The sequence below is a fragment of the Pseudophryne corroboree genome, unplaced genomic scaffold (genome assembly GCF_028390025.1).
Source record: "Pseudophryne corroboree isolate aPseCor3 unplaced genomic scaffold, aPseCor3.hap2 scaffold_1389, whole genome shotgun sequence".
Classification (NCBI taxonomy): Eukaryota; Metazoa; Chordata; class Amphibia; order Anura; family Myobatrachidae; genus Pseudophryne; species Pseudophryne corroboree.
In genome coordinates, this window is record NW_026968016.1 from 38,966 (window position 1) to 66,013 (window position 27,048).

Below are 27,048 nucleotides of genomic sequence, written 5' to 3' on the forward strand. Positions count from 1 at the left end.
ACCAAATGCAACAACTAGTACAAGCATTCCTGGGAAAAGGTCTGCAGAAGACGGATTTGCATACGGTGATGTCATCCAAGCAGTGGGCCACAGTTGGCTGGAACCCTCATCTGCATATGAAAAGAGAAAAGGGGTATGCAGGGCATGGCGGCCTTTTGCGGCGCTTGGATGACCCTTAGTTCGCATTAAACACCTCCACCTTCCTTCGGTGTGGGGCTCATGTTGGCTATGCCCCAGCCCCTGAAGCATTCAAGCTGATTTCTTGCAGCAGCTGGGCACTGTAACAGCTCCAGAGCTGCTCTGTAAGGCAAGTAAAAGGGTGTTGGCCCTGCAGCACTACCTGTAATTTGCATTGTGCGTTGGAAGGCACAAAGTAAGCAGACAGGAGAAGTCAGGAGAGTGCACAAGGGCAAGGGCAGGGGCTCAAGAAAAGAGAAGTGGAAACAGACAGCAAACTAGGCTGGAGAGAGACCTGAGACAAAGATCTGAATTATACGAGTAGCCGACCAGAGGAAACACAAATTATGTAGTCAAGTGTCCCACATTTGGGGAAATCGTAGGAGCAGCACACCCAGAGTGCAATGGGTGAGCCTTGCCCTGGGAGAAGCACCTTCCTGATCATAGTATCTCACCTGGCAGGTAAGTAGGAGTTGGGCTAGAGCTGGGGAGGGTCGCTGCTCGGGCACCCCCCTGTCAAGTGAAGGAAATCCAACTGAGGCAGCACAAGGAAACTCTCAAAAAAAGAACAAGGCTAGAGGAAGATCTGAGACAAAGAAATCTGACTTTTACCAGAGCTGACCAGAGGAAAGCACAAACACAGTCCCCCACTACCACAAATAATGCAGTCGAGTTTCCCACATTTGGGGAAATCACAGGGGTCAGCATACCCAGAATGCAATGAATGAACCTCACCCTGGAAGAACAATCTTCATGACCATGGTATCTCCTATGCAAAATAAGTATGATTTGGGATAGGGCTGGGGAGGGCCGCTGCTCAGGCACATCTCTGTCAAGTAAAGGAGATTCAACTGAGGCAGCACAAGAGAACTCTCATCTGGGGACAACAACTGCAGGGAGAACACATATTTTCAGATGAACATGGGAGAGCAGAAGGCTGCCTAATACTGAAGCACCCCAAACAACAAACCAAATGCAACAACTAGTACAAGCATTCCTGGGGGAAGGTCTGCAGAAGACGTATTTGCATACGGTGATGTCATCCAAGCAGTGGGCCAAAGTTGGCTGGAACCCTCATCTGCATATGAAAAGAGAAAAGGGGTATGCAGGGCATGGCGGCCTTTTGCGGCGCTTGGATGACCCTTAGTTCGCATTAAACACCTCCACCCTCCGTCGGTGTGGGGCTCATGTTGGCTATGCCCCTGCCCCTGAAGCATTCAAGCTGATTTCTTGCAGCAGCTGGGCACTGTAACAGCTCCAGAGCTGCTCTGAAAGGCAAGTAAAAGGGTGTGGGCCCTGCAGCACTACCTGTAGTTTGCATTGTGCGTTGGAAGGCACAAAGTAAGCAGACAGGAGAAGTCAGGAGAGTGCACAAGGGCATAGAAGGCAGCGGCTCAAGAAAAGAGAAGTGGAAACAGACAGCAAACTAGGCTGGAGAGAGACCTGAGACAAAGAGATCTGAATTATACGAGAGCCGACCAGGGGAAACGCAAATTATGCAGTCAAGTTTCCCACATTTGGGGAAATTGCAGGAGCAGCACACCCAGAGTGCAATGGGTGAGCCTTGCCCTGGGAGAAGCACCTTCATGATCATAGTATCTCACCTGGCAGTTATGTAGGAGTTGGGCTAGAGCTGGGGAGGGTCGCTGCTCGGGTACCCCCCTGTCAAGTGAAGGAGATCAAACTGAGGCAGCACAATGGAACTCTCGAAAGAAGAACAAGGCTAGAGGAAGATCTGAGACAAAGAAATCTGACTTTTACCAGAGCTGACCAGAGGAAAACACAAACACAGTCCCCCACTACCACAAATAATGCAGTTGAGTTTCCCACATTTGGGGAAATCACAGGGGTCAGCATACACAGAATGCAATGAATGAACCTCACCCTGGGAGAACAATCTTTATGACCATGGTATCTCCTATGCAAAATAAGTATGATTTGGGATAGGGCTGGGGAGGGCCGTTGCTCAGGCACATCTCTGTCAAGTAAAGGAGATTCAACTGAGGCAGCACAAGGGAACTCTCATCTGGGGACAACAACTGCCGGGAGAACACATATTTTCAGATGAACATGGGAGGGCAGAAGGCTGCCTAATACTGAAGCACCCCCAAACAACAAACCAAATGCAACAACTAGTACAAGCATTCCTGGGGGAAGGTCTGCAGAAGACGGATTTGCATACAGTGATGTCATCCAAGCAGTGGGCCAAAGTTGGCTGGAACCCTCATCTGCATATGAAAAGAGAAAAGGGGTATGCAGGGCATGGCGGCCTTTTGCGGCGCTTGGATGACCCTTAGTTCGCATTAAACACCTCCACCCTCCGTCGGTGTGGGGCTCATGTTGGCTATGCCCCAGCCCCTGAAGCATTCAAGCTGATTTCTTGCAGCAGCTGGGCACTGTAACAGCTCCAGAGCTGCTCTGTAAGGCAAGTAAAAGGGTGTGGGCCCTGCAGCACTACCTGTAGTTTGCATTGTGCATCGGAAGGCACAAAGTAAGCAGACAGGAGGAGAAGTCAGGATAGTGCACAAGGGTATAGAAGGGAGGGGCTCAAGAAAAAAGAAGTGGAAACAGACAGCAAACTAGGCTGGAGAGAGACCTGAGACAAAGAGATCTGAATTATATGAGAGCCGACTAGGGGAAACACAAATTATGCAATCAAGTTTCCCATATTTGGGGAAATCGCAGGGGCAGCACACCCAGAGTGCAATGGGTGAGCCTTGCCCTGGGAGAAGCAACTTCATGATCATAGTATCTCACCTGGCAGGTAAGTAGGAGTTGGGCTAGAGCTGGGGAGGGTCGCTGCTCGGGCACCCCCCTGTCAAGTGAAGGAGATCCAACTGAGGCAGCACAAGGGAACTCTTGAAAGAAGAACAAGGCTAGAGGAAGATCTGAGACAAAGAAATCTGACTTTTACCAGAGCTGACCAGAGGAAAGCACAAACACAGTCCCCCACTACCACAAATAATGCAGTTGAGTTTCCCACATTTGGGGAAATCACAGAGGTCAGCATACCCAGAACGCAATGAATGAACCTAACCCTGGGAGAACAATCTTCATGACCATGGTATCTCCTATGCAAAATAAGTATGATTTGGGATAGGGCTGGGGAGGGCCGCTGCTCAGGCACATCTCTGTCAAGTAAAGGAGATTCAACTGAGGCAGCACAAGGGAACTCTCATCTGGGGACAACAACTGCAGGGAGAACACATATTTTCAGATGAACATGGGAGGGCAGAAGGCTGCCTAATACTGAAGCACCCCCAAACAACAAACCAAATGCAACAACTAGTGCAAGCATTCCTGGGGGAAGGCCTGCCGCAGATGGATTTGCATATGGTGATGTCATCCAAGCAGTGGGTCAAAGTTGGCTTCAACCCTCGTCTGCATATGAAAAGAGAAAAGGGGCATGCAGGGCATGGCGGCCTTTTGCGGCGCTTGGCTGACCCCTAGTTTGCATTAAACACCTCCACCCTCCGTCGGTGTGGGGCTCATGTTGGCTATGCCCCAGCCCCTGAAGCATTCAAGCTGATTTCTTGCTGCAGCTGGGCACTGTAACAGCTCCAGAGCTGCTCTGTAAGGCAAGTAAAAGGGTGTGGGCCCTGCAGCACTACCTGTAGTTTGCATTGTGCGTTGGAAGGCACAAAGTAAGCAGACAGGAGAAGTCTGGAGAGTGCACAAGGGCATAGAAGGCAGCGGCTCAAGAAAAGAGAAGTGGAAACAGACAGCAAACTAGGCTGGAGAGAGACCTGAGACAAAGAGATCTGAATTATACGAGAGCCGACCAGGGGAAACACAAATTATGCAGTCAAGTTTCCCACAGGAGTATATAGGATACGACCCAGTGGTACCTGACGACATAGATACTAACAGCTATTTAATAACATTACGCTAGAAAGTGATTATTAGCAACATATATATCTATATAAACAACCCCGCCAGGGTTGTGCCTTCAAAAATAATCACACACGGACACGCTTTTTAAACCTTTTTTTCACATCTCTTTATTCTTCTTATGCACATGTATGTTAGTTCTGTGATTTTAACCTTTATGTTTCACTGCAGTTTGGGATAATAATATTAATATTTATCCAATTTTAATACATACTTAATAAAGGTTATATTTCATGATTCATTCATTCTGTCCAGTGCGTCAACAGTGCAGATTTCTTCTTGTTTTTTCTCCCAAATTCTATAACAATGACAGTAAATGTTGTTTCTTTTCAAACAGAACTTTCTTGACCATGCTTCTTGCTTGAAAGATCTGGGAGCACATGGAAAACAGTACAAACCATGCAGTATCACAAGAGCCTTTATTTGATATTTCATGAAGATAGAGCAGAATTGAGGACACGTCAACTATTTCTGCCGAAGGTGGTTCATCTTTCCACATGGTGCCTTTGGCCACTGACACCTTCGTTGAGTCAAAGTCTCTGGCTGTGGTCAGAACTTTGAAAATTTATGTCACCAGAACGGTTCAGATTAGGAAAACAGAGGCTCTGTTTGTCCTGTATGCTCCCAACAGGATTGGGTATCCTGCTTCCATGTAGACAATTATGCGCTGGATCTGTGGTAAGATTCAGCATGCTCATTCCACGGCAGGATTGCCGTTACTGAATTAGGTGAAGACCCATTCTACTAGAAAGGTGGGTTCATCCTGGGCAGCTGGTCGGGGAGTCTCGGCATTGCAACTTTGCCGAGCAGCTATTTAGTAAACACTTTTGCTAAGTTTTACAAGTTTTAGAGTAAAGGAGATTCAACTGAGGCAGCACAAGGGAACTCTCATCTGGGGACAACAACTGCAGTGAGAACACATATTTTCAGATGAACATGGGAGGGCAGAAGGCTGCCTAATACTGAAGCACCCCCAAACAACAAACCAAATGCAACAACTAGTACAAGCATTCCTGGGGGAAGGTCTGCAGAAGACGGATATGCATATAGTGATGTCATCCAAGCAGTGGGCCAAAGTTGGCTGGAACCCTCATCTGCATATGAAAAGAGAAAAGGGGTATGCAGGGCATGGCGGCCTTTTGCGGCGCTTGGATGACCCTTAGTTCGCATTAAACACCCCCACCCTCCTTCGGTGTGGGGCTCATGTTGGCCATGCCCCAGCCCCTGAAGCATTCAAGCTGATTTCTTGCAGCAGCTTGGCACTGTAACAGCTCCAGAGCTGCTCTGTAAGGCAAGTAAAAGGGTGTGGGCCCTGCAGCACTACCTGTAGTTTGCATTGTGCATTGGAAGGCACAAAGTAAGCAGACAGGAGGAGAAGTCAGGATAGTCCACAAGGGTATAGAAGGGAGGGGCTCAAGAAAAAAGAAGTGGAAACAGACAGCAAACTAGGCTGGAGAGAGACCTGAGACAAAGAGATCTGAATTATATGAGAGCCGACCAGGGGAAACATAAATTATGCAGTCAAGTTTCCCACATTTGGGGAAATCGCAGGGGCAGCACACCCAGGTGAGATACTATAATCAGGAAGGTGCTTCTCCCAGGGCAAGGCTCACCCATTGCACACTGGGTGTGCTGCTCCTACGATTTCCCCAAATGTGGGACACTTGACTGCATAATTTGTGTTTCCTCTGGTCGGCTCTCGTATAATTCAGATCTCTTTGTCTCAGGTCTCTCTCCAGCCTAGTTTGCTCTCTGTTTCCACTTCTTTTTTCTTGAGCCCCTCCCTTCTATACCCTTGTGCACTATCCTGACTTCTCCTCCCGTCTGCTTACTTTGTGCCTTCCAATGCACAATGCAAACTACAGGTAGTGCTGCAGGGCCCACACCCTTTTACTTGCCTTACAGAGCAGCCCTGGAGCTGTTACAGTGCCCAGCTGCTGCAAGAAATCAGCTTGAATGCTTCATGGGATGGGGCATGGCCAACATGAGCCCCACACCAAAGGAGGGTGGGGGTGTTTAATGCGATCTAGGGGTCATCCAAGCACCGCAAAAGGCCGCCATGCCCTGCACGCCCCTTTTCTCTTTTCATATGCAGATGAGGGTTGAAGCCAACTTTGACCCACTGCTTGGATAACATCACCATATGCAAATCCATCTGCTGCAGGCCTTCCCCCAGGAATGCTTGCACTAGTTGTTGCATTTGGTTTGTTGTTTGGGGGTGCTTCAGTATTAGGCAGCCTTCTGCCCTCCCATGTTCATCTGAAAATATGTGTTCTCCCTGCAGTTGTTGTCCCCATATGAGAGTTCCCTTGTGCTGCCTCAGTTGAATCTCCTTTACTTGACAGAGATGTGCCTGAGCAGCGGCCCTCCCCAGCCCTATCCCAAATCATACTTATTTTGCATAGGAGACACCATGGTCATGAAAATTGTTCACCCAGGGTGAGGTTCATTCATTGCATTCTGGGTATGCTGACCCCTGTGATTTACCCAAATGTGGGAAACTCGCCTGCATTATTTGTGGTAGTTGGGGACTGTGTTTGTGTTTTCCGCTGGTCAGCTCTGGTAAAAGTCAGATTTCTTTGTCTCAGATCTTCCTCTAGCCTTGTTCTTCTTTCGAGAGTTCCATTGTGCTGCCTCAGTTGGATCTCCTTCACTTGACAGGGGGGTGCCCGAGCAGCGACCCTCCCCAGCTCTAGCCCAACTCCTACTTACCTGCCAGGTGAGATACTATGATCTTGAAGGTGCTTCTCCCAGGGCAAGGCTCAACCATTGCACTCTGGGTGTGCTGCCCCTGCGATTTCCCCAAATATGGGAAACTTGACTGCATAATTTGTGTTTCCCCTGGTCGGCTCTCGTATAATTCAGATCTCTTTGTCTCAGGTCTCTCTCCAGCCTAGTTTGCTGTCTGTTTCCACTTCTCTTTTCTTGAGCCGCTCCCTTCTATGCCCTTGCGCACTATCCTGACTTCTCCCGTCTGCTTACTTTGTGCCTTCCAACGCACAATGCGAACTACAGGTAGTGCTGCAGGGCCCACACCCTTTTATTTGCCTTACAGAGCAGCTCTGGAGCTGTTACAGTGCCCAGCTGCTGCAAGAAATCAGCTTGAATGCTTCAGGGGCTGGGGCATAGCCAACATGAGCCCCACACCGAAGGAGGGTGGAGGTGTTTAATGCGAACTAGGGGTCATCCAAGCGCCGCAAAAGGCTGCCATGCCCTGCATAACCCTTTTCTCTTTTCATATGCAGATGAGGGTTCCAGCCAACTTTGGCCCACTGCTTGGATGACATCACCGTATGCAAATTCGTCTCCTGCAGACCTTCCCCCAGGAATGCTTGTACTAGTTATTGCATATGGTTTGATATTTGATGGTGCTTCAGTATTAGGCAGCCTTCCGCCCTCCCATGTTCATCTGAAAAAATGTGGTCTCCCTGCAGTTGTTGTCCCCAGACGAGAGTTCCCTTGTGCTTCCTCAGTTGAATCTCCTTAACTTGACGGGGGAGGGGCTTGCCCGAGCAGCCACCCTCCCCAGCCCTATCCCAACTCATACTTATTTTGCATATGAGATCTCTATATCATGAAGATTGTTATCACAGGGTGAAGTTCATCCATTATATTTTAAAATAGGAAGGTTCAAATTACATATTTGAATTGCATCTATGTGCTGGATTCAAATGTCCCCCCCCCTTCCTTTCTCAATTGTGCCCGTCAGCAGCTATTCTAAGGTTGCTGCCAATGGGTGTGACACATTAATTTCTTCTGTGGGGTACACTGGACTCCACAAGGATTCACATTGGGGTGTAGAGTAGGATCTTGATCTGAGGCACCAACCGGCTCAAAGCTTTTGACTGTTCCCAAGATGCTCAGCGCATTCTCCTCTATAACCCCGCTTCCATGAACAGGGAGCTCAGTTTGTAGTTGGTGCCTTCAGTAGCAGGCCACTTAACAGGGGCCTGCCTCAGGCAGCCTATTCTTAGCTATTAATTTTGACAAGAAAATAAGAACTTTTTTTATGAGAATCTACAAGGGCTGCAGCAGGCTAGGTCTAATAGACATCTTTACTGCAGCTTCATCACTCCCAGCGGCGCTGTATACTCCCGTGCCCTGGTTGCTGGGTCACTGCAGCGGAGGCTCCGGTTTCTTCCTAAGGTCAGTCACACACGCACCGCCCTTCCGGATCACGAGGCCGCTGATGAAGGGGAGCGTGGCCGTAGGGGGTGGACCGTGTGCGCACTGGCGTGGACACTGATTACTGGGCAGCCGCTCCACGAGCCACCAGGTACAGTTAAGGAGCACAGGTCTGGGGTTTTTTCTCCCATATTAAACCAATTTTGTACTGCCCGCAGCGCATTGTGATAGGTAATAGGGCCTGATTCAGGTTGGATTGCAATCACAGTAAGCGATCCAACTGCAAAAATTGCTAAGAGCATACGCATGTGCCTGCATTTTCTGCGGCACCCCGCAGAGAATGCGATCGCCTCTGCCTGTCAATCGGGGCAGGGGGGGAGAGGGGGGTCAGCAACACTCCATTTCCAAGTCAGGGATGGAGCGGTGCGGGGGCAAGGCTTCAAAATGGGGTCTGCAACGGAGTAGACACAGGGGGCGTGGTCACAGTGGCTGTATGACATCACATTCAGCCGCTGTGATCACAAAAATGGTGGCGGCTTCCTGCGCGCACATACAGTCTGCACCAGCAGGAGGCTACACCATTTTTTATGATCACGCTGAACTGCAGTGCGACTGCAATTACAGATTGGTCAAGAAGGGAGGCGTCATGCTGGGTGGCCATGTCCTGTCACTGTGCAGGAGCCAGCACCGCTCACACACTAGTCCCCGGGTGCAGCCCCCAACCCCCGGGACACCCGGAGCAACAAAATGTAGATTCAGGCCACCAGGCCACGCCCCTACCTATGAAACCATGCCTCCTTTTTACCATTGCGCTGCTTATCTGCGCGCACTGCATTACAATCTCCTTCGCCACCTCTCTGGGTGTCACCAGTGATAGTGACACCTCTGCCATGCTTGTAGCAGCTGGTCCTAAGATCTACGCCTCAAGCCCTGAGTGTTTGCCCTTGTGACTTGTTGATCATCATAGCGAAGCAGATGCTTACAGAAAACTGCAGGGGCTTAGATTGAAAATAAAAAAATATATGGGTATAAGGTAGAGAGGAGCGGGTTCGGTTCTCCGAGAACCGAATTCCCCACGAACTCCACGTGGTTTACACTGGTCCGAGGCAGGCTCGGTTGTTCCCGCCTGACTCGGAAAACCTGAACAAGGGAAAATGTCATCATCCCGCTGTCGGATTCTCGCGAGATTCGGATTTCATATAAAGAGCTGCGCGTTGCCGCCATTTTTACTCGTGCATTGAAGAGGGAGCGGAGAGGACGTGGCTATGTTCTCTCAGTGGAAATCTCAATATCAGTGCTCAGTATCAGTGGTTACTTATTGCTGCTCAGTAATACTAGTAGTGTGTCTCTCCTGCTCAGTGTCAGTTCTCAGTAGTATCCTCATCAGTGCTCAGTATCACTGCTCATTGTCTTGTGCTGCATTGTGGTGCTCAGCATACTACAGTACATTACTAATAGTCCAGTGCTGCATCTTGCTGCTCAGTGTCAGTTCTAGTATCCTCATCAGTGCTCACTATCACTGCTCATTACATTGTGGTGTTCTGTATACTACAGTAACATAGTAATATAGTAACATATAGTAATATAGTTTTTGAGGTTGAAAAGAGGCAAATTGCCCATCGTGTTCAACCTGTTTTAAGTTGTGATGATTCTACATACTTGCTGAATAATGTTTTATGACTAGTTAACTACTACAACTCATGTTACCCCCGGATTAACCATGTTGATATTTTAAGTATTATAACCTTGGATAGCTTTTTCATTCAGAAATGTATCCATTCCTTTTTTAAATCCAATTACAGAGTCCGCCATTACCACCTTCCCTGGCAGGGAATTCCACATCCTGATTGCCCTAACAGTGAAGATCATAGTATCTCACCTGGCAGGTAAGTAGGAGTTGGGCTAGAGCTGTGGAGGATTGCTGCTTGGGCACCCCCTGTCAAGTGAAGGAGATCCAACTGAGGCAGCACAAGGGAACTCTCGAAAGAAGAACAAGGCTAGAGGAAGATCTGAGACAAAGAAATCTGACTTTTACCAGAGCTGACCAGAGGAAAGCACAAACACAGTCCCCCACTACCACAAATAATGCAGTCGAGTTTCCCACATTTGGGGAAATCACAGGGGTCAGCATACCCAGAATGCAATGAATGAACCTCACCCTGGGAGAACAATCTTCATGACCAAGGTATCTCCTATGCAAAATAAGTATGATTTGGGATAGGGCTGGGGAGGGCCGCTGCTCAGGCACATCTCTGTCAAGTAAAGGAGGTTCAACTGAGGCAGCACAAGGGAACTCTCATCTGGGGACAACAACTGCAGGGAGAACACATATTTTCAGATGAACATGGGAGGGCAGAAGGCTGCCTAAAACTGAAGCACCCCCAAACAACGAACCAAATGCAACTACTAGTGCAAGCATTCCTGGGGGAAGGCCTGCAGCAGATGGATTTGCATATGGTGATGTCATCCAAGCAGTGGGTCAAAGTTGGCTTCAACCCTCGTCTGCATATGAAAAGAAAAAAGGGGTGTGCAGGGCATGGCGGCCTTTTGCGGCGCTTGGATGACCCCTAGTTCGCATTAAACACCTCCACCCTCCTTCGGTGTGGGGCTCATGTTGGCTATGCCCCAGCCCCTGAAGCATTCAAGCTGATTTCTTGCAGCAGCTGGGCACTGTAACAGCTCCAGAGCTGCTCTGTAAAGCAAGTAAAAGGGTGTGGGCCCTGCAGCACTACCTGTAGTTTGCATTGTGCGTTGGAAGGCACAAAGTAAGCAGATGGGAGAAGTCAGGATAGTGCACAAGGGTATAGAAGGGAGGGGCTCAAGAAAAAAGAAGTGGAAACAGACAGCAAACTAGGCTGGAGAGAGACCTGAGACAAAGAGATCTGAATTATATGAGAGCCGACCAGGGGAAACACAAATTATGCAGTCAAGTTTCCCACATTTGGGGAAAACGCAGGGGCAGCACAGCCAGAGTGCAATGGGTGAGCCTTGCCCTGGGAGAAGCATCTTCATGATCATAGTATCTCACCTGGCAGGTAAGTAGGAGTTGGGCTAGAGCTGGGGAGGGTCGCTGCTCGGGCACCCCCCTGTCAAGTGAAGGAGATCCAACTGAGGCAGCAAAAGGGAACTCTCGAAAGAAGAACAAGGCTAGAGGAAGATCTGAGACAAAGAAATCTGACTTTTACCAGAGCTGACCAGAGGAAAGCACAAACACAGTCCCCCACTACCACAAATAATGCAGTTGAGTTTCCCACATTTGGGGAAATCACAGGGGTCAGCATACCCAGAATGCAATGAATGAACCTAACCCTGGGAGAACAATCTTCATGACCATGGTATCTCCTATGCAAAATAAGTATGATTTGGGATAGGGCTGGGGAGGGCCGCTGCTCAGGCACATCTCTGTCAAGTAAAGGAGATTCAACTGAGGCAGCACAAGGGAACTCTCATCTGGGGACAACAACTGCAGGGAGAACACATATTTTCAGATGAACATGGGAGGGCAGAAGGCTGCCTAATACTGAAGCACCCCCAAACAACAAACCAAATGCAACAACTAGTGCAAGCATTCCTGGGGGAAGGCCTGCAGCAGATGGATTTGAATATGGTGATGTCATCCAAGCAGTGGGTCAAAGTTGGCTTCAACCCTCGTCTGCATATGAAAAGAATAAAGGGGTGTGCAGGGCATGGCGGCCTTTTGCGGCGCTTGGATGACCCCTAGTTCGCATTAAACACCTCCACCCTCCTTCGGTGTGGGGCTCATGTTGGCTATGCCCCAGCCCCTGAAGCATTCAAGCTGATTTCTTGCAGCAGCTGGGCACTGTAACAGCTCCAGAGCTGCTCTGTAAAGCAAGTAAAAGGGTGTGGGCCCTGCAGCACTACCTGTAGTTTGTATTGTGCGTTGGAAGGCACAAAGTAAGCAGACGGGAGAAGTCAGGATAGTGCACAAGGGTATAGAAGGGAGGGGCTCAAGAAAAAAGAAGTGGAAACAGACAGCAAACTAGGCTGGAGAGAGACCTGAGACAAAGAGATCTGAATTATATGAGAGCCGACCAGGGGAAACACAAATTATGCAGTCAAGTTTCCCACATTTGGGGAAATCGCAGGGGCAGCACACCCAGAGTGCAATGGGTGAGCCTTGCCCTGGGAGAAGCATCTTCATGATCATAGTATCTCACCTGGCAGGTAAGTAGGAGTTGGGCTAGAGCTGGGGAGGGTCGCTGCTCGGGCACCCCCCTGTCAAGTGAAGGAGATCCAACTGAGGCAGCACAAGGGAACTCTCGAAAGAAGAACAAGGCTAGAGGAAGATCTGAGACAAAGAAATCTGACTTTTACCAGAGCTGACCAGAGGAAAGCACAAACACAGTCCCCCACTACCACAAATAATGCAGTTGAGTTTCCCACATTTGGGGAAATCACAGGGGTCAGCATACCCAGAATGCAATGAATTAACCTAACCCTGGGAGAACAATCTTCATGACCATGGTATCTCCTATGCAAAATAAGTATGATTTGGGATAGGGCTGGGGAGGGCCGCTGCTCAGGCACATCTCTGTCAAGTAAAGGAGATTCAACTGAGGCAGCACAAGGGAACTCTCATCTGGGGACAACAACTGCAGGGAGAACACATATTTTCAGATGAACATGGGAGGGCAGAAGGCTGCCTAATACTGAAGCACCCCCAAACAACAAACCAAATGCAACAACTAGTGCAAGCATTCCTGGGGGAAGGCCTGCCGCAGATGGATTTGCATATGGTGATGTCATCCAAGCAGTGGGTCAAAATTGGTTCAAACACCTTTGCAAAGTTCTATAAGTTTGATACCCTGGCTGAGGAGGACCTCCTGTTTGCTCAATCGGTGCTGCAAAGTCATCCGCACTCTCCTGCCCGTTTGGGAGCTTTGGTATAATCCCCATGGTCCTTACGGAGTCCCCAGCATCCTCTAGGACGTAAGAGAAAATAAGATTTTAAACCTACCGGTAAATCTTTTTCTCGTAGTCCGTAGAGGATGCTGGGTGCCCGTCCCAAGTGCGGTCTACTTCTGCAAGACTTGTATATAGTTATTGCTTACATAAGGGTTATATGTTAGTTTTCATCGGTCTTGGACTGATGCTATGTTGTTTTCATACTGTTAACTGGGTAGTATATCACAAGTTATACGGTGTGATTGGTGTGGCTGGTATGAATCTTGACCTTGGATTAACAAAAATCCTTTCCTCGTACTGTCCGTCTCCTCTGGGCACAGTTTCTCTAACTGAGGTATGGAGGAGGGGCATAGAGGGAGGAGCCAGTGCACACCCAGATCTAAAGTCTTTCTTAAAGTGCCCATGTCTGCTGCGGAGCCCGTCTATCCCCCATGGTCCTTACGGAGTCCCCATCATCCTCTACGGACTACGAGAAAAAAAAATTACCGGTAGGTTTAAAATGTTATTTTTTTCTCTGCAACCCACTGCTAAATTGTGCTTCCTAGCTGTTTTTTATAAAATCACTTAATTAAATCTAACTCTGATTACGTCAGAGAAGGCCAGGTACCCTACACCATAAGAGGGGGTTTGAAATTTTGACTTGTCTACTTAAAGATCACCAAAATCTGATGACAAGGTCAATTACATCCCTGGGTGGGATTGAACCACCAACCTTTTGGTTAATAGCCCATGTAAGTGCAAGAAATCCTGAAGCACTCACTCATCATGGGAAAGTACCAATGTGTTTCTTACAAAAATTCTCCAGATTATTGACTTTTTAAAGTTTTTCTAGGAAACGTTCTAGATGAATGCTTATTAGCCTTTGTCAGTATTGACTTTCGCAAGGTGTCTCTGTGGCGCAATCGGTTAGCATGTTTGGCTATTAACCAAAAGGTTGGTGGTTCAATCCCACCCAGGGATGTAATTGAACTTGTAATCAGATTTTGGTGATCTTTAAGTAGACAAGTCAAAATTTCAAAAACCCCCCTTATGGTGTAGGGTACCTGGCCTTCTCTGATGTAATCAGAGTTAGATTTGATTAAGTGATTTTATAAAAAAACAGCTAGGAAGCACAATTTAGCAGTGAGTTGCAGAGAAAAAAAATTATGCTGGCAGAAAAGTCCAATTGAGTGATTAAACAGCTCTTCATTTTCTGATTTTATGTTTATGCTAACAAATTTGCTCTCTGAAAAGTGTCCACAAAGCCAAGTCTCTGATTAACACCTTTGTAGGAATGGTTTTTCACCTATTACTGAATTAAACTTGCTTCATTGGAAAGGCATCAAAGATGCATCCTCATTTCAATGTCTACTGAAATAATACAGGTTGACACCAGGAAACGTCACTGCATCCTTGCTGCTTCCTCATGGGGAAGTCTGTTTAATGTGAAAACAAGGTGATATCTAATCAGCACACAGGTAAGGAATTAAGAAAATCTTTCTTTATGGGTGAAGATGTTTCTCACAAATTGTTGTCCCAATGCATCATTGAAATTCAAGATGGAAGATGATTTTCATATATCACTTGTACATTTTGCATTGCTCTTCTGGTGACAATGTAGTTTGTTTTTGTCAATTACCATTTCAGTAATAGGGTAAAGAAAATTAAGTGGATTTTTTAAAGAAAACAATGCTGTCAATATACTATTAAAACAAATTAAAATGATAAAAGTTATTGTACTTTAAGTAAAAATAAAAGTGCCAAAATATCAATCCCAGTTTTTGATTACTTTAATTATAAAAAAAAAAATGCACATAGCAGAGGATAGTTTCGATCAATCGACCTCTGGGTTATGGGCCCAGCATGCTTCCATTGCACTACTCTGCTGCTCATGGAAGTGTCAGAGATCCTGAAGACTAAATTGATTAAAGGCCTTAAAGTACTGGACTATAAGGAAAGACTTACTAGGCTGAATATTTATACACTAGAAAAGAGGTGCCTAAGAGGAGATATTATTAATATCTTCAAATATGTAAAGATACATAACAAAGAGTTATCAGAGGAATTATTTATTAAAAGAACACGTGGTCACTCGCTGCGACTGGAGGAAAGTTCAGAACGCAATGGAGGAAAGGTTTCTTCACTGTTAGGGCAATCAGGATGTGGAATTCCCTGCCAGGGAAGGTGGTAATGGCGGACTCTGTAATTGGATTTAAAAAAGGAATGGATACATTTCTGAATGAAAAAGCTATCCAAGGTTATAATACTTAAAATATCAACATGGTTAATCCGGGGGTAACATGAGTTATAGTAGCTAACTAGTCATAAAACATTATTCAGCAAGTATGTAGAATCATCACAACTTAAAACAGGTTGAACACGATGGGCAATTTGCCTCTATTCAACCTCAAAAACTATGTTACTATATTACTATGTTATTGTAGTATACAGAACACCACAATGCAATGAGCAGTGATAGTGAGCACTGATGAGGATACTAGAACTGACACTGAGCAGCAAGATGCAGCACTGGACTATTAGTAATGTACTGTATTATGCTGAGCAACACAATGCAGCACAAGACAATGAACAGTGATACTGAGCACTGATGAGGATACTACTGAGAACTGACACTGAGCAGGAGAGACACACTACTAGTATTACTGAGCAGCAATAAGTAACCACTGATACTGAGCACTGATATTGAGATTTCCACTGAGAGAACATAGCCACGTCCTCTCCGCTCTCTCTTCAATGCACGAGTAAAAATGGCAGCAACGCGCAGCTCTTTATATGGAATCCGAATCTCGCGAGAATCCGACAGCGGGATGATGACATTTTCCCTTGTTCAGGTTTTCCGAGTCAGGCGGGAACAACCGAGCCTGCCTCGGACCAGTGTAAACCACGTGGAGTTCGTGGGGAATTCGGTTCTCGGAGAACCGAACCCGCTCCTCTCTACCTTATACCCTATCAATTTTTTTATTTTCAATCTAAGCCCCTGCAGTTTTCTGTAAGCATCTGCTTCGCTATGATGATCAACAAGTCACAAGGGCAAACACTCAGGGTTTGAGGCGTAGATCTTAGGACCAGCTGCTACAAGCATGGCAGAGGTGTCACTATCACTGGTGACACCCAGAGAGGTGGCGAGGGAGATTGTAATGCAGTGCGCGCAGATAAGCAGTGCAATGGTAAAAAGGAGGCATGGTTTCATAGGTAGGGGCGTGGCCTGGTGGCCTGAATCTACATTTTGTTGCTCCGGGTGTCCCGGGGGTTGGGGGCTGCACCCGGGGACTAGTGTGTGAGCGGTGCTGGCTCCTGCAAAGTGACAGGGCATGGCCACCCAGCATGACGCCTCCCTTCTTGACCATGCTGTAATTGCAGTCGCACTGCAGTTCAGCGTGATCATAAAAAATGGTGTAGGCTCCTGCTGGTGCAGACTGTATGTGCGCGCAGGAAGCCGCCACCATTTTTGTGATCACAGCGGCTGAATGTGATGTCATACAGTCGCTGTGACCACGCCCCCTGTGTCTCCTCCGTTGCAGACCCCATTTTGAAGCCTTGCCCCCGCACCGCTCCATCCCTGACTTGGAAATGGAGTGTTGCTGACCCACCTCTCCCCCCCTTCCCCGCCCCGATTGACAGGCAGAGGCGATCACATTCTCTGCGGGGTGCCGCAGAAAATGCAGGCACATGCGTATGCTCTTAGCAATTTTTGCAGTTGGATCGCTTATTGTGATTGCAATCCAACCTGAATCAGGCCCTATTACCTATCACAATGCGCTGCGGGCAGTACAAAATTGGGTTAATATAGGAGAAAAACCCCCAGACCTGTGCTCCTTAACTGTACCTGGTGGCTAGTGGAGCGGCTGCCCAGTAATCAGTGTCCACCGCAGTGCGCACACGGCCCACCCCCTACGGCCTCGCTCCCCTTCAGCAGCGGCCTCGTGATCCGGAAGGGTGGTGTGTGTGTGACTGACCTTAGGATGAAACCGGAGCCTCCGCTGCAGTGACCCAGCAACCAGGGCACGGGAGTATACAGCGCCGCTGGGAGTGATGAAGCTGCAGTAAAGATGTCTATTAGACCTAGCCTGCTGCAGCCCTTGTAGATTCTCATAAAACAAGTTCTTCTTTTCTTGTCAAAATTAATAGCTAAGAATAGGCTGCCTGAGGCAGGCCCCTGTTAATTGGCCTGCTACTGAAGGCACCAACTACAAACTGAGCTCCCTGTTCATGGAAGCGGGGTTATAGAGGAGAATGCACTGAGCTTCTTGGGAACAGTCAAAAGCTTTGAGCCGGTTGGTGCCTCAGATCAAGATCCTACTCTACACCCCAATGTGAATCCTTGTGGAGTCCAGTGTACCCCACAGAAGAAATTAATGTGTCACACCCATTGGCAGCAACCTTAGAATAGCTGCTGACGGGCACAATTGAGAAAGGAAGGGGGGGGGGGGACATTTGAATCCAGCACATAGATGCAATTCAAATATGTAATTCGTACCTTCCTATTTTAAAATATAATGGATGAACCTCACCCTGTGAGAACAATCTTCATGATCAAGAGATCTCATATGCAAAATAAATATGAGTTGGGATAGGGCTGGGGAGGGCTGCTCGGGCAGCACCTCCCCCGTCAAGTTAAGGAGATTCAACTGAGGAAGCACAAGGGAACTCTCGTCTGGGGACAACAACTGCAGGGAGACCACATCTTTTCAGATGAACATGGGAGGGCGGAAGGCTGCCTAATACTGAAGCACCATATGCAACAACTAGTACAAGCATTCCTAGGGGAAGGTCTGCAGCAGACGGATTTGCATACGGTGATGTTATCCAAGCAGTGGGCCAAAGTTGACTGGAACCCTCATCTGCATATGAAAAGAGAAAAGGGGCATGCAGGGCATGGCGGCCTTTTGCAGTGCTTGGATGACCCCTAGTTCACATTAAACACCCCCACCCTCCTTTGGTGTGGGGCTCATGTTGGCCATGCCCCATCCCCTGAAGCATTCAAGCTGATTTCTTGCAGCAGCTGGGCACTGTAACAGCTCCAGAGCTGTTCTGTAAGGCAAGTAAAAGGGTGTGGGCCCTGCAGCACCACCTGTAGTTCGCATTGTGCGTTGGAAGGCACAAAGTAAGCAGACGGGAGGAGAAGTCAGGATAGTGCGCAAGGGCATTCTTTTCTCTTAGTCCGTAGAGGATGCTGGGGTCACATTAAGAACCATGGGGTATAGACGGGATCCGCAAGAGACATGGGCACTTTAAGACTTTCAAAGGGTGTGAACTGGCTCCTCCCTCTATGCCCCTCCTCCAGACTCCAGTTATAGGAACTGTGCCCAGGGAGACGGACATTTCGAGGAAAGGATTTATTGTTAAACTAAGGTGAGCATCTTACCAGCTCACACCTTAAACATGCCGCAGAACGTGGCATTCAACAGAACACAAGCCAACGGCATGAACAATTGCAGCAAAAAGCTGACCAGAACCATAACACAACATGTGTATAACCACAAGTAATAACTGCAGACACAGTATGGACTGGGACGGGTGCCCAGCATCCTCTACAGACTAAGAGAAAAGGATTTACCGGTAGGTATTAAAATCCTATTTTCTCATACGACCTAGAGGATGCTGGGGTCACATTAAGAACCATGGGGTTATACCAAAGCTCTTGAACGGGTGGGAGAGTGCGTACGACTCTGCAGCACCGAATGACCCAACTTAAGGTTATCATCAGCCAAGGTATCAAACTTGTAAAACTTAGCAAAAGTGTTTACTAAATAGCTGCTCGGCAAAGTTGCAATGCCGAGACTCCCCGACCAGCTGCCAAGGATGAACCCACCTTTCTAGTAGAATGGGTCTTCACCTACTTCAGTAACGGCAATCCTGCCGTGGAACGAGCATGCTGAATCTTACCACAGATCCAGCGCATAATGGTCTGTATGGAAGCAGGACACCAAATCCTGTTGGGAGCATACAGGACAAACAGAGCCTCTGTTTTCCTAATCTGAACCGTTCTGGTGACATACATTTTCAAAGTTCTGACCACAGCCAGAGACTTTGACTCAACGAAGGTGTCAGTGGCCAAAGGCACCATGTGGAAAGATGAACCACCTTCGGCAGAAATTGTTGACGTGTCCTCAATTCTGCTCTATCTTCATGAAAGATCAAATAAAGGCTCTTGTGATACTGCATGGTTTGTACTGTTTTCCATGTGCTCCCAGACCTTTAAGCAAGTAGCATGGTCAAGAAAGTTCTGTTTGAAAAGAAACAACATTTACTGTCATTGTTATGCAAATAAACTTACATTAAAGCTAACAAGAAAGCACACTCGTTCTGTCTTTAAACTGATAAAAGAAACCCCAATAATATGGGGCATGCAAAAATTGAGATAAAACTCAGTTTTGCTCCTCTCCACGGAAATCTTTAATAAAAGGCGAAATATTTGTTAGTTCTGAAGAGAAACCAGAGCATGACCAAGATTCCACCTGTCGCCTGAGTGCCATGCCAGCAGTTCTCATTCAGCTGAAAGTGAGCACCCAATTTGAATGAAAGAAAGCAGATTTCTCACCAGGCTTCCCCTTGCTATAAACATGGTTTGTACTCTTTTCCATGTGCTCCCAGATCTTTCAAGCAATTAGTGTGGTCAAGAAAGTTCTGTTTGAAAAGAAACAAACATTTACTGTCATTTCTATGCAAATGAGCTTACATTAAAGCACACTCGTTCTATCTTTAAACCGATAAAATAAAACCCCAATAAGATGGGGCATGCAAAAATTGAGATAAAACTCAGTTTTGCTCCTCTCCACGGAAATCTTTAGTAAAAGGCGAAAGATTTGTTCGTTCTGAAGAGAAACCAGAACATGACCAAGATTCCACCTGTCGCCTGAGTGCCATGCCAGCAGTCCTCATTCAGCTCAAAGTGAGCACCCAATTTGAAAGAAAGAAAGCAGATTTCTCACCAGGCTTCCCCTTGCTATAAACATGGTTTGTACTCTTTTCCATGTGCTCCCAGATCTTTCAAGCAATTAGTATAGTCAAGAAAGTTCTGTTTGAAAAGAAACAAACATTTACTGTCATTTCTATGCAAATGAGCTTACATTAAAGCACACTCGTTCTATCTTTAAACCGATAAAAGAAACCCCAATAAGACGGAGCATGCAAAAATTGAGATAAAACTCAGTTTTGCTCCTCTCCACGGAAATCTTTAGTAAAAGGCGAAAGATCTGTTCGTTTTGAAGAGAAACCAGAGCATGACCAAGATTCCACCTGTCGCCTGAGTGCCATGCCAGCAATCCTCATTCAGCTCAAAGTGAGCACCCAATTTGAAAGAAAGAAAGCAGATTTCTCACCAGGCTTCCCCTTGCTATAAACATGGTTTGTACTCTTTTCCATGTGCTCCCAGATCTTTCAAGCAATTAGTGTGGTCAAGAAAGTTCTGTTTGAAAAGAAACAAACATTTACTGTCATTTCTATGCAAATGAGCTTACATTAAAGCACACTCGTTCTATCTTTAAACCGATAAAATAAAATCCCAATAAGATGGGGCATGCAAAAATTGAGATAAAACTCAGTTTTGCTCCTCTCCACGGAAATCTTTAGTAAAAGGCGAAAGATTTGTTCGTTCTGAAGAGAAACCAGAACATGACCAAGATTCCACCTGCCGCCTGAGTGCCATGCCAGCAGTCCTCATTCAGCTCAAAGTGAGCACCCAATTTGAAAGAAAGAAAGCAGATTTCTCACCAGGCTTCCCCTTGCTATAAACATGGTTTGTACTCTTTTCCATGTGCTCCCAGATCTTTCAAGCATTTAGTATAGTCAAGAAAGTTCTGTTTGAAAAGAAACAAACATTTACTGTCATTTCTATGCAAATGAGCTTACATTAAAGCACACTCGTTCTATCTTTAAACCGATAAAAGAAACCCCAATAAGACGGAGCATGCAAAAATTGAGATAAAACTCAGTTTTGCTCCTCTCCACGGAAATCTTTAGTAAAAGGCGAAAGATCTGTTCGTTTTGAAGAGAAACCAGAGTATGACTAAGATTCCACCTGTCGCCTGAGTGCCATGCCAGCAGTCCTCATTCAGCGCAAAGTGAGCACCCAATTTGAAAGAAAGAAAGCAGATTTCTCACCAGGCTTCCCCTTGCTATAAGCATGGTTTGTACTCTTTTCCATGTGCTCCCAGATCTTTCAAGCAATTAGAATGGTCAAGAAAGTTCTGCTTGAAAAGAAACAGACATTTATAGTCATTGTTATGCAAATAAACTTACATTAAAGCTAACAAGAAACTGATAAAAGAAACCCCAATAATATGGGGCATGCAAAAATTGAGATAAAACTCAGTTTTGCTCCTCTCCACAGAAATCTTTAATAAAAGGCGAAAGATTTGTTCGTTCTGAAAAGAAACCAGAGCATGACCAAGATTCCACCTGTCGCCTAAATGCTGTGCCAGCAGTCCTCATTCAGATCAAAGTGAGCGCCCAACTTGAAAGTAAGCAGATTTCTCACCTGGCTTCTCCTTGCTATAAGCATGGTTTGTACTGTATTCCATGTGCTCCCAGATCTTTCAAGCAAGTAGCATGGTCAAGAAAGTTCTGTTTGAAAAGAAACAAACATTTACTGTCATTTCTATGCAAATGAGCTTACATTAAAGCACACTCATTCTATCTTTAAACCGATAAAAGAAACCCCAAAAAGATGGGGCATGCAAAAATTGAGATAAAACTCGGTTTTGCTCCTCTCCACGGAAATCTTTAATAAAAGGCGAAAGATTTGTTCGTTCTGAAGAGAAACCAGAGCATGACCAAGATTTTTATCTGAAAATATGTGTTCTCCCTGCAGTTGTTGTCCCCAGATGAGAGTTCCCTTGTGCTGCCTCAGTTGAATCTCCTTTACTTGACAGAGATGTGCCTGAGCAGCGGCCCTCCCCAGCCCTATCCCAAATCATACTTATTTTGCATAGGAGATACCATGATCATGAAGATTGTTCTCCCAGGGTGAGGTTCATTCATTGCATTCTGGGTATGCTGACCCCTGTGATTTTCCCAAATGTGGGAAACTCGCTTTTATACCCTTGTGCACTATCCTGACTTCTCCTCCTGTCTGCTTACTTTGTGCCTTCCAATGCACAATGCAAACTACAGGTAGTGCTGCAGGGCCCACACCCTTTTACTTGCCTTACAGAGCAGCTCTGGAGCTGATACAGTGCCAAGCTGCTGCAAGAAATCAGCTTGAATGCTTCAGGGGATGGGGCATGGCCAACATGAGCCCCACACCGAAGGAGGGTGGGGGTGTTTAATGCGAACTAAGGGTCATCCAAGCGCCGCAAAAGGCCGCCATGCCCTGCATACCCCTTTTCTCTTTTCATATGCAGATGAGGGTTCCAGCCAACTTTGGCCCACTGCTTGGATGACATCACCGTATGCAAATCCGTCTTCTGCAGAACTTCCCCCAGGAATGCTTGCACTAGTTGTTGCATTTGGTTTGTTGTTTGGGGGTGCTTCAGTATTAGGCAGCCTTCTGCCCTCCCATGTTCATCTGAAAATATGTGTTCTCCCTGCAGTTGTTGTCCCCAGATGAGAGTTCCCTTGTGCTGCCTCAGTTGAATCTCCTTTACTTGACAGAGATGTGCATGAGCAGCGGCCCTCCCCAGCCCTATCCCAAATCATACTTATTTTGCATAGGAGATACCATGGTCATGAAGATTGTTCTCCCAGGGTGAGGTTCATTCATTGCATTTTGGGTATGCTGACCCCTGTGATTTACCCAAATGTGGGAAACTCGACTGCATTATTTGTGGTAGTGGGGGACTGTGTTTGTGCTTTCCTCTGGTCAGCTCTGTTAAAACTCAGATTTCTTTGTCTCAGATTTTCCTCTAGCCTTGTTCTTCTTTCGAGAGTTCCCTTGTGCTGCCTCAGGTGGATCTCCTTCACTTGACAGGGGGGTGCCCGAGCAGCGACCCTCCCCAGCTCTAGCCCAACTCCTACTTACCTGCCAGGTGAGATACTATGATCAGGAAGGTGCTTCTCCCAGGGCAAGGCTCACCCATTGCACTCTGGGTGTGCTGCTCCTACGATTTCCCCAAATGTGGGACACTTGACTGCATAATTTGTGTTTCCTCTGGTCGGCTCTCGTATAATTCAGATCTCTTTGTCTCAGGTCTTTCTCCAGCCTAGTTTGCTGTCTGTTTCCACTTCTTTTATCTTGAGCCCCTCCCTTCTATACCCTTGTGCACTATCCTGACTTCTCCTCCCGTCTGCTTACTTTGTGCCTTCCAATGCACAATGCAAACTACAGGTAGTGCTGCAGGGCCCACACAATCTTTTACTTGCCTTAAAGAGCAGCTCTGGAGCTGTTACAGTGCCCAGCTGCTGCAAGAAATCAGCTTGAATGCTTCAGGGGATGGGGCATGGCCAACATGAGCCCCACACCAAAGGTGGGTGGGGGTGTTTAATGCGAACTAGGGGTAATCCAAGCACCGCAAAAGGCCGCCATGCCCTGCACGCCCCTTTTCTCTTTTCATATGCAGATGAGGGTTGAAGCCAACTTTGACCCACTGCTTGGATGACATCACCATATGCAAATCCATCTGCTGCAGGCCTTGCCCCAGGAATGCTTGCACTAGTTGTTGCATTTGGTTTGTTGTTTGGGGGTGCTTCAGTATTAGGCAGCCTTCTGCCCTCCCATGTTCATCTGAAAATATGTGTTCTCCCTGCAGTTGTTGTCCCCAGATGAGAGTTCCCTTGTGCTGCCTCAGTTGAATCTCCTTTACTTGACAGAGATGTGCCTGAGCAGCGGCCCTCCCAGCCCTATCCCAAATCATACTTATTTTGCATAGGAGACACCATGGTCATGAAGATTGTTCACCCAGGGTGAGGTTCATTCATTGCATTCTGGGTATGCTGACCCCTGTGATTTCCCCAAATGTGGGAAACTCGCCTGCATTTTTTGTGGTAGTGGGGGACTGTGTTTGTGTTTTCCTCTGGTCAGCTCTGGTAAAAGTCAGATTTCTTTGTCTCATATATTCCTCTAGCCTTGTTCTTCTTTCGAGAGTTCCCTTGTGCTGCCTCAGTTGGATCTCCTTCACTTGACAGGGGGGTGCCCGAGCAGTGACCCTCCCCAGCTCTAGCCCAACTCCTACTTACCTGCCAGGTGAGATACTATGATCATGAAGGTGCTTCTCCCAGGGCAAGGCTCACCCATTGCACTCTGGGTGTGCTGCTCCTGTGATTTCCCCAAATGTGGGAAACTTGATTGCATAATTTGTGTTTCCCCTGGTCGGCTCTCGTATATTTCAGATCTCTTTGTCTCAGGTCTCTCTCCAGCCTAGTTTGCTGTCTGTTTCCACTTCTCTTTTCTGGAGCCACTCCCTTCTATGCCCTTGCGCACTATCCTGACTTCTCCCGTCTGCTTACTTTGTGCCTTCCAACGCACAATGCGAACTACAGGTAGTGCTGCAGGGCCCACACCCTTTTAGTTGCCTTACAGAGCAGCTCTGGAGCTGTTACAGTGCCCAGCTGCTGCAAGAAATCAGCTTGAATGCTTCAGGGGCTGGGGCATAGCCAACATGAGCCCCACACCAAAGGAGGGTGGGGGTGTTTAATGCGAACTAGGGGTCATCCAAGCACCGCAAAAGGCCGCCATGCCCTGCATGCCCCTTTTCTCTTTTCATATGCAGATGAGGGTTCCAGCCAACTTTGGCCCACTGCTTGGATGACATCACCGTATGCAAATCCGTCTGCTGCAGACCTTCCCCCAGGAATGCTTGTACTAGTTGTTGCATATGGTTTGATATTTGATGGTGCTTCAGTATTAGGCAGCCTTCCGCCCTCCCATGTTCATCTGAAAAGATGTGGTCTCCCTGCAGTTGTTGTCCCCAGACGAGAGTTCCCTTGTGCTTCCTCAGTTGAATCTCCTTAACTTGATGGGGGAGGGGCTGCCCGAGCAGCCACCCTCCCCAGCCCTATCCCAACTCATACTTATTTTGCATATGAGATCTCTTGATCATGAAGATTGTTCTCACAGGGTGAAGTTCATCCATTATATTTTAAAATAGGAAGGTACAAATTACATATTTGAATTGCATCTATGTGCTGGATTCAAATGTCCCCCCCCCTTCCTTTCTCAATTGTGCCCATCAGCAGCTATTCTAAGGTTGCTGCCAATGGGTGTGACACATTAATTTCTTCTGTGGGGTACACAGGACTCCACAAGGATTCACATTGGGGTGTAGAGTAGGATCTTGATCTGAGGCACCAACCGACTCAAAGCTTTTGACTGTTCCCAAGATGCTCAGCGCATCCTCCTCTATAACCCCGCTTCCATGAACAGGGAGCTCAGTTTGTAGTTGGTGCCTTCAGTAGCAGGCCACTTAACAGGGGCCTGCCTCAGGAAGCCAATTCTTAGCTATTCATTTTGACAAGAAAAGAAGAACTTGTTTTATGAGAATCTACAAGGGCTGCAGCAGGCTAGGTCTAATAGACATCTTTACTGCAGCTTCATCACTCCCAGCGGCGCTGTATACTCCCGTGCCCTGGTTGCTGGGTCACTGCAGCGGAGGCTCCGGTTTCTTCCTAAGGTCAGTCACACACACACCGCCCTTCCGGATCACGAGGCCGCTGATGAAGGGGAGCGTGGCCGTAGGGGGTGGACCGTGTGCGCACTGGCGTGGACACTGATTACTGGGCAGCCGCTCCACTAGCCACCAGGTACAGTTAAGGAGCACAGGTCTGGGGGTTTTTCTCCTATATTAAACCAATTTTGTACTGCCCGCAGCGCATTGTGATAGGTAATAGGGCCTGATTCAGGTTGGATTGCAATCACAATAAGTGATCCAACTGCAAAAATTGCTAAGAGCATACGCATGTGCCTGCATTTTCTGCGGCACCCCGCAGAGAATGCGATCGCCTCTGCCTGTCAATCGGGGCAGGGGGGGAGAGGGGGGTCAGCAACACTCCATTTCCAAGTCAGGGATGGAGCGGTGCGGGGGCAAGGCTTCAAAATGGGGTCTGCAATGGAGGAGACACAGGGGGCGTGGTCACAGCAGCTGTATGACATCACATTCAGCCGCTGTGATCACAAAAATGGTGGCGGCTTCCTGCGCGCACATACAGTCTGCACCAGCAGGAGGCTACACCATTTTTTATGATCACGCTGAACTGCAGTGCGACTGCAATTACAGCATGGTCAAGAAGGGAGGCGTCATGCTGGGTGGCCATAAGAGATGAGCGGGTTCGGTTCCTCGGAATCCGAACCCGCCCGAACTTCACCCTTTTTTGCTCGGGTCCGAGCAGACTCGGATCCTCTCGCCTTGCTCGGTTAACCCGAGCGCGCCCGAACGTCATCATCCCGCTGTCGGATTCTCACGAGACTTGGATTCTATATAAGGAGCCGCGCGTCGCCGCCATTTTCACACGTGCATTGAGATTGATAGGGAGAGGACGTGGCTGGCGTCCTCTCCGTTTAGATTAGAAGATAGAGACGAGTGACATTTGATTTACTACTAATTTGGGGAGCAGTTGAACTTGTCAGGAGTACTCAGTAGTGCAGAGTTTTGCTGATAGTGACCACCAGTTTTATTATTTATAATCCGTTCTCTGCCTGAAAAAAAACGATACACATACCATATCTGTGCTCAGCCTCAGTGTGCTGCATGATATATCATCTATGTATATCTGACTGTGCTGAGTGCTCACTGCTCACACAGCTTAATTGTGGGGGAGACTGGGGAGCAGTTATAGCAGGAGTACAGTGCACACTTTTGCTGCCAGTGTGACCACCAGTATATTGTCTGCCTGAAAAAGTTAAACACTCCTGTGGTGTTTTTTTTTTATTCTATAAATGCATTCTGCTGACAGTGTCCAGCAGGTCCGTCATACATATATTATATAAATATTTACCTGCAGTAGTGTTATATTTTTTTTTTCATCTTTATCATCTCTATATTAGCAGACGCAGTA

General features: G+C 47.3%; 22 non-coding genes and 4 pseudogenes across 22 annotated transcripts; 8 read left to right on the forward strand and 18 right to left on the reverse strand.

Annotated features, from left to right (window-relative positions):
- Window positions 1–483: 483 nt before the first annotated feature.
- Window positions 484–647, reverse strand: LOC134995468 (U1 spliceosomal RNA). Its single transcript, XR_010198248.1, has one exon. It is a non-coding gene; the product is annotated as a U1 spliceosomal RNA (small nuclear RNA).
- Window positions 648–799: 152 nt separating this feature from the next.
- LOC134995434 (U1 spliceosomal RNA) lies at window positions 800–963 on the reverse strand. The gene has a single exon (XR_010198217.1). It is a non-coding gene; the product is annotated as a U1 spliceosomal RNA (small nuclear RNA).
- A 670-nt stretch (window positions 964–1,633) lies between these two features.
- Window positions 1,634–1,796, reverse strand: LOC134995392 (U1 spliceosomal RNA). Its single transcript, XR_010198178.1, has one exon. It is a non-coding gene; the product is annotated as a U1 spliceosomal RNA (small nuclear RNA).
- A 152-nt stretch (window positions 1,797–1,948) lies between these two features.
- On the reverse strand, window positions 1,949–2,112 carry LOC134995439 (U1 spliceosomal RNA). Its single transcript, XR_010198222.1, has one exon. It is a non-coding gene; the product is annotated as a U1 spliceosomal RNA (small nuclear RNA).
- Window positions 2,113–2,814: 702 nt separating this feature from the next.
- Window positions 2,815–2,949, reverse strand: LOC134995390 (U1 spliceosomal RNA; annotated as a pseudogene).
- Window positions 2,950–3,101: 152 nt separating this feature from the next.
- Window positions 3,102–3,265, reverse strand: LOC134995443 (U1 spliceosomal RNA). Its single transcript, XR_010198226.1, has one exon. It is a non-coding gene; the product is annotated as a U1 spliceosomal RNA (small nuclear RNA).
- A 2,361-nt stretch (window positions 3,266–5,626) lies between these two features.
- LOC134995400 (U1 spliceosomal RNA) lies at window positions 5,627–5,782 on the forward strand. Its single transcript, XR_010198183.1, has one exon. It is a non-coding gene; the product is annotated as a U1 spliceosomal RNA (small nuclear RNA).
- A 674-nt stretch (window positions 5,783–6,456) lies between these two features.
- On the forward strand, window positions 6,457–6,620 carry LOC134995454 (U1 spliceosomal RNA). Its single transcript, XR_010198236.1, has one exon. It is a non-coding gene; the product is annotated as a U1 spliceosomal RNA (small nuclear RNA).
- A 152-nt stretch (window positions 6,621–6,772) lies between these two features.
- On the forward strand, window positions 6,773–6,935 carry LOC134995475 (U1 spliceosomal RNA). Its single transcript, XR_010198254.1, has one exon. It is a non-coding gene; the product is annotated as a U1 spliceosomal RNA (small nuclear RNA).
- Window positions 6,936–10,238: 3,303 nt separating this feature from the next.
- On the reverse strand, window positions 10,239–10,402 carry LOC134995437 (U1 spliceosomal RNA). Its single transcript, XR_010198220.1, has one exon. It is a non-coding gene; the product is annotated as a U1 spliceosomal RNA (small nuclear RNA).
- A 692-nt stretch (window positions 10,403–11,094) lies between these two features.
- LOC134995393 (U1 spliceosomal RNA) lies at window positions 11,095–11,236 on the reverse strand (annotated as a pseudogene).
- A 152-nt stretch (window positions 11,237–11,388) lies between these two features.
- On the reverse strand, window positions 11,389–11,552 carry LOC134995405 (U1 spliceosomal RNA). The gene has a single exon (XR_010198188.1). It is a non-coding gene; the product is annotated as a U1 spliceosomal RNA (small nuclear RNA).
- A 692-nt stretch (window positions 11,553–12,244) lies between these two features.
- LOC134995462 (U1 spliceosomal RNA) lies at window positions 12,245–12,386 on the reverse strand (annotated as a pseudogene).
- Window positions 12,387–12,538: 152 nt separating this feature from the next.
- LOC134995427 (U1 spliceosomal RNA) lies at window positions 12,539–12,702 on the reverse strand. The gene has a single exon (XR_010198210.1). It is a non-coding gene; the product is annotated as a U1 spliceosomal RNA (small nuclear RNA).
- A 6,745-nt stretch (window positions 12,703–19,447) lies between these two features.
- LOC134995424 (U5 spliceosomal RNA) lies at window positions 19,448–19,563 on the reverse strand. Its single transcript, XR_010198207.1, has one exon. It is a non-coding gene; the product is annotated as a U5 spliceosomal RNA (small nuclear RNA).
- A 275-nt stretch (window positions 19,564–19,838) lies between these two features.
- LOC134995402 (U5 spliceosomal RNA) lies at window positions 19,839–19,954 on the reverse strand. Its single transcript, XR_010198185.1, has one exon. It is a non-coding gene; the product is annotated as a U5 spliceosomal RNA (small nuclear RNA).
- Window positions 19,955–20,228: 274 nt separating this feature from the next.
- LOC134995417 (U5 spliceosomal RNA) lies at window positions 20,229–20,344 on the reverse strand. Its single transcript, XR_010198200.1, has one exon. It is a non-coding gene; the product is annotated as a U5 spliceosomal RNA (small nuclear RNA).
- Window positions 20,345–20,619: 275 nt separating this feature from the next.
- On the reverse strand, window positions 20,620–20,735 carry LOC134995409 (U5 spliceosomal RNA). Its single transcript, XR_010198192.1, has one exon. It is a non-coding gene; the product is annotated as a U5 spliceosomal RNA (small nuclear RNA).
- Window positions 20,736–21,009: 274 nt separating this feature from the next.
- Window positions 21,010–21,125, reverse strand: LOC134995407 (U5 spliceosomal RNA). Its single transcript, XR_010198190.1, has one exon. It is a non-coding gene; the product is annotated as a U5 spliceosomal RNA (small nuclear RNA).
- A 264-nt stretch (window positions 21,126–21,389) lies between these two features.
- Window positions 21,390–21,505, reverse strand: LOC134995420 (U5 spliceosomal RNA). The gene has a single exon (XR_010198203.1). It is a non-coding gene; the product is annotated as a U5 spliceosomal RNA (small nuclear RNA).
- Window positions 21,506–21,775: 270 nt separating this feature from the next.
- Window positions 21,776–21,891, reverse strand: LOC134995414 (U5 spliceosomal RNA). Its single transcript, XR_010198197.1, has one exon. It is a non-coding gene; the product is annotated as a U5 spliceosomal RNA (small nuclear RNA).
- Window positions 21,892–22,035: 144 nt separating this feature from the next.
- On the forward strand, window positions 22,036–22,163 carry LOC134995398 (U1 spliceosomal RNA; annotated as a pseudogene).
- Window positions 22,164–22,756: 593 nt separating this feature from the next.
- On the forward strand, window positions 22,757–22,920 carry LOC134995447 (U1 spliceosomal RNA). The gene has a single exon (XR_010198230.1). It is a non-coding gene; the product is annotated as a U1 spliceosomal RNA (small nuclear RNA).
- Window positions 22,921–23,072: 152 nt separating this feature from the next.
- LOC134995458 (U1 spliceosomal RNA) lies at window positions 23,073–23,235 on the forward strand. The gene has a single exon (XR_010198240.1). It is a non-coding gene; the product is annotated as a U1 spliceosomal RNA (small nuclear RNA).
- A 675-nt stretch (window positions 23,236–23,910) lies between these two features.
- On the forward strand, window positions 23,911–24,074 carry LOC134995450 (U1 spliceosomal RNA). Its single transcript, XR_010198233.1, has one exon. It is a non-coding gene; the product is annotated as a U1 spliceosomal RNA (small nuclear RNA).
- Window positions 24,075–24,226: 152 nt separating this feature from the next.
- Window positions 24,227–24,389, forward strand: LOC134995467 (U1 spliceosomal RNA). The gene has a single exon (XR_010198247.1). It is a non-coding gene; the product is annotated as a U1 spliceosomal RNA (small nuclear RNA).
- Window positions 24,390–27,048: the final 2,659 nt, after the last annotated feature.